A 4,752-nucleotide genomic window follows, 5' to 3' on the forward strand; every position below is an offset into this window, starting at 1 on the left:
TTGCTTATTGATCCAAAGTTTTTACGTTAATACAAAGACAAGGTCTGAGGGCTAATTACCACTGCTTTTCTTCCTTGTGTTTATGTTTTTGTCTCTCACATTTAGTATGAGAAGTTTCTTCGAGCTTATCAGATTTTGAAATAAATCAGAACACTATGAAAATAAATATCTTCTACTGAGCATTAGCATATTCCCCAAATACCAGGCCTTACATCCCCTTAGGAGGCATCAAATCAAACTTGCCATAAAGAATCTTGGTTATACTCAACTGAAGAACAGAACAGAGCCTGGCAAGTCCCTGCCGATATGGTTAGAGTGATCACTGTGCCAATGTGGACTTGAGGAGTTTCTCTGCTTGGACTGTCTTAGGAGAACTCAGCCTTTGGTCCTAAGAATTCCAGAACCTGGAGAATTCCAAGAATAGGAGATGAAAAGGATGCCTTGCTCTCACTGTGTCTCCTCTGACAAAAAAATTTTAGTAAACAAAATAAATAACGACTTTGACCAGCCTAGAGAAAACTAATTCTACAGCCCAAATTTCCAACAGCAGCAGGAAATCATTTTCCTTATCAGATATCCACATTATAGGCATGTTTGCCAGTATTGACATGGCCTAATTGAAATCTACAAGGTACTGGAGATAAACAATAATCAAGAAGTGGTTAGGCAATTATTGAGCACTCACTGCTTACTCAGCTCTGGACTGGGCCCCAAAGAGGTTTAAAATTGTCCCAGATCTCAAGGAATTTACAATAAATCATCACTAAATAATGTTACCAAAATGGCATATGATGTTTGTGGAACAACGTGTCTAGAGATGATTCTTGACTATGTGCTTATAGTTAAGAATTAATTTTATAGTTTTCCTGAACTGCAACCAAATCAGCAGCCACTACTGTTTTTCTAATCACTCTGTAACTCCTTGGATACATGGCTGAGAGCCCCAAAATATATCTGGCTGCTCAACTGGAGATTTCTTTGTACATACACATATTCATCTAGTGCTGCTTTCTCTCACTGAAGAGACTTGGATGGGGTATGGGAGTATAAATCTCAAACCCAGACAATGAGACCATTTAATCACTTGCTCAGAAATTTATTTTCAGCTACAGGTCCTCCCTGGTTACTGTCATATGTGAAAGAAAGAGGAGAGAGAGAGAGAGAGAGAGAGAGAGAGAGTGAGAGAGAGGAAAAAAACTTATAAGAAAAACTAAACCTTGAATTGTCTTCTCATATCTGTTTGTGTCACCATAGTCTGATCACCATCAGGGCTATGAATGTATACTACTATAATCAAGAAAGAAAATGACATAAAGTATTAAAGATAAATACCCAAACTCTTTCATTTGATGTTTAAAGGAACATTCATTTCGTAAAATTACCAAGGACTCCACAGACACTGCTTGAGACAAAAGCTGAGTAGAGGGAGATCCTACCTCTACTTGAATTGCCCTCCTCATCAGGAAAATGTGGAATTTTTACTTCACATGATCTCTGTGAAAAAGCACATTGGATTAATCTCAAATGCTCTATTTTATGTTGTATTACATTGTCTTTATATTTGAATATTCAGACAATTGTGTTTTCTGGTTGATAAAAACTAGACACTGTTGACAAATTCCTGAAAAACACAGAAAAATCTGTTATCATTTAGTTTTATTTAAAATTTATAAATAATCAACAGTGCACTTTCTCAAAGAGAAATATATGTGTATGTGTGCATAGATTATAAATCAAACAGATCAGACATAGTAACATGAGTGAATAGCTGGCCACAGCTGTAAAATAAAGTCATTCATTCTGAGATTTTTCTCATATGTCAGCAGTCTAGAAATACCCATGGTATCCATCAAAAATATTTCTATCATGAATTTAGTTAGAGTCTTGGCTTGGGGAAAGGGAACAGACAAATGTAAAACCGTTGAAGCTATCCATTGACACTTGGGAGTGGGTGCTTAAGGCCAGACTTGTTTTTACTACCTATCTTTGAGAAATGTCTGGGTTGCCTGGTCCCTCTGTCACCTGTCAAATGGGTCAGCGGGGAGAGAGGAGGATCAGAGAGACTTCCCTTGACTTGCTCTTTTCTCTCTCAAACTGCTTCCATGAGAGGGAGGTGCATGAACTCTCTGCTTCAAGGATGGACTCTCATCATGCTGCTAAATTGCTCAAATTAATAGACATATTTAATGTACCGAAAGATTAAAGTGGTTATGGTAATGTTGACTTCCAAGTTCCTCTGTGAAACACAGCCACTCCAATTCCAAGTCCTATCCCATAACGCTGCTCATGGACTCAATTTACGAAAACGGTATTGACTACCATAAAATCATCACTCCCTCAATCTATTTATGGGCAATTAAAGCAATATCTTTCTTTATTGCAAGCCACCTTTGTTGGAGAGTTCTTAAAAGGCGTCTCCTTTCTGTTCTCAGCTCATTAGAAAATGCCTTGAAATGCCAACAGGACAGCAGGCTGGCATCTTCTGAGGAATGTGCAATCCATGCCTGCATCTGCCCCTTACATTAGCTCAGTATCTCCGGGCGTTTCAGCAGTTGTTCTGAAAGCTTGGGGTGTTTATCTCTCGCAGGCAGCTGAACTGCCTCCCATTTCATGAGAAGAGCAGTGGAATGCAGTGGAAGAGACCCAGGCCTCTGGCCACCCAGATTAGAGAGTTTTGTGCTAAGGTCCCTATATGGTTGTGTGAGACCGAAGGACAGGCTCAAGTCTGTCTTTGTTCCTTGTTTGGGAAGCAAGTGGGAGGGGAGCAGGCCAAGGGGCTATATAACCCTTCAGCGTTCAGCTCCCCTGAACACCACCCAGAGCGGAGAAGCCCAGCCAGCACTGTCAGGGTAAGTGGCACTACCCGGGGATGTGACTGACAGATTCCAGTGACTCTGATGTTACCCAGTATCATCCATCAGACGTCATCTAAAGGGAATTGGCTGGGGCCATGCACTCTGAAATTCTGAATGAATATTTTACTATTAAAATGATTGTACAATTTAGCTCGGATGATCTAACATTAAAAAAGAAGACTTAATAAGCAGCTTGGTGTGGGGGAGGAGGGAGAGAGGAAGATGGAATGACATCTCTGTATCACCTGTAAAATCTATTTATACTAAACCAACAGCCCAGAGCTCGTAGCACTTCAGGGATGCAGTCTAATTGTTTGCATTGTTATCATTTGCATAAGTTATGCATTTATTCATATTTAGGTACTGGAAACTCCAGTATTTGGGGTTCAGATCTGGTGTGAGGATTCTTTATTAGACTATATTTCTGGTTCAGCAAAGGGGTCTGGAAGCGGCCTTTAGAAGAGAACCGAGCTAGTTGCTTAGTCTTTGGTATTGGCTACTTGTGTATTTGCTTCCGGGCTCCCTTGGCTCTAATTGGTAGTGTCTTCTGTGGGGGATGTACGTCTCTTGAGAGCAACTGTGAGCTTACGCTTTAGGATGTACATCGCGGTTGCTGGATTATTTGCAGCAGAGCGCAGCAGGAAACCAACTGAATCTCAGTGAATAAAGAGGGAAGGAGCAGGGCGGGCATCTGACAGCTGCTCATGTCTCAGCCTGCTGGATGTCTGCTTTGCGTTTCTCTCAGCCTGCGGAGGCGGGCGAGACTGTGGAGCCAGCCCTGTCATGCCCGGCTGAGCTCCGCTATAAATCAAGGCTTGGCAGCGTCAGCCTGAAATGGGAGTTTTCGCGCTGAGATTTTTTCCTTCCATTTTGTGACTCATGACTAAATATGGTTTGCGTTTCAAGACCGACGAGCTGGGAACTGCAACATTCTTTCCCCCCTTCCCTCCCACTAACTACTCTTTTTTGGCACCAGTTGCGCTCCAGTCAGTTGGAGCAAAGCCGCTGACCAGGGTGCAGTTCCAAAAGCAGACTTGCGACTCTATTTTACCTAATTAGGAAATGCTTTGCTCCAAACCGAGCTGCTCGTGCAGGTTAGAAAAGAGCTGTAAACCATTGAGCCAATTCTTTTCCGGGGACACATAGACTTCCTCTAATAATTGGACGTGTTTTTTGTTTGTTTGTTTGTTTTTTGCCAAATAAAAGTACATTTACTGAATTTTGAGATTTTTTTTTCTGCATGCTAGTTATTGCCCACTTACTTTTTCTTTAGTGTATTCAAACACCGCCCCCCACCCCCACCCCAACAAAAGCACTGTTAAGAATGTGCATTCGTGGTGAACATCCCATCACATTTTCATAGTGTCCTATCCCAAATATTGTATTCCATTTCCAGCTCTTACTTTGGGTGTGGAAAGTCTGCGTCGCACATCCACAGAGAGCCTGTGATCCTGGTGCCAGCTGCCTCTGACAAGTGTCTCAGGCTCTTAACACTTCTCTCCCTTACATCCATTTCTCATTTCTCTTCTAGCTTATTAATTGTTAGGAAGGAAGTCGAATCACATTTAGTGTCTGAAAAAGGAAGGCAAGGGTGAGAAAGGGAAAAAGGGAAGACATTGTCAAGGCCTGAGTCCCATTCTTACAAGTAGAATTCATGAGTTGAGGATTTCCATCCTAAGCCTCCAGGCAGTGAGGAAAGAAATCAAAGACTAGCAATAAAAAGATCTGAATAATGATAACAGTCATTTAATGATGTTAATGATAATCATTTGAAATGAATATTTATCAAGAACTCATAATGTAGACTCCACCGTAAATTATTTTAAATGCTTTAAAAAAAATCTAATCCCCATGAGAATGCTATGGGGTATGTACGGATATCGTTGCTGTTTTATAG

General features: G+C 41.1%; 1 protein-coding gene across 1 annotated transcript in view; it reads left to right on the plus strand.

The window, feature by feature from the left end:
- Window positions 1–2,681: 2,681 nt before the first annotated feature.
- Window positions 2,682–4,752, plus strand: part of ACTA2 (actin, alpha 2, smooth muscle, aorta) — a 10,993-nt gene continuing 8,922 nt past the window's right edge. Inside the window, exon 1 of the mRNA XM_023531458.1 lies at window positions 2,682–2,849. The gene's annotated coding sequence lies outside the window, so the exon portion shown is untranslated. The remainder of the gene's footprint in view (window positions 2,850–4,752) is intronic.

The sequence above is a fragment of the Pteropus vampyrus genome, unplaced genomic scaffold (genome assembly GCF_000151845.1).
Source record: "Pteropus vampyrus isolate Shadow unplaced genomic scaffold, Pvam_2.0 Scaffold68, whole genome shotgun sequence".
NCBI lineage: Eukaryota > Metazoa > Chordata > Mammalia > Chiroptera > Pteropodidae > Pteropus > Pteropus vampyrus.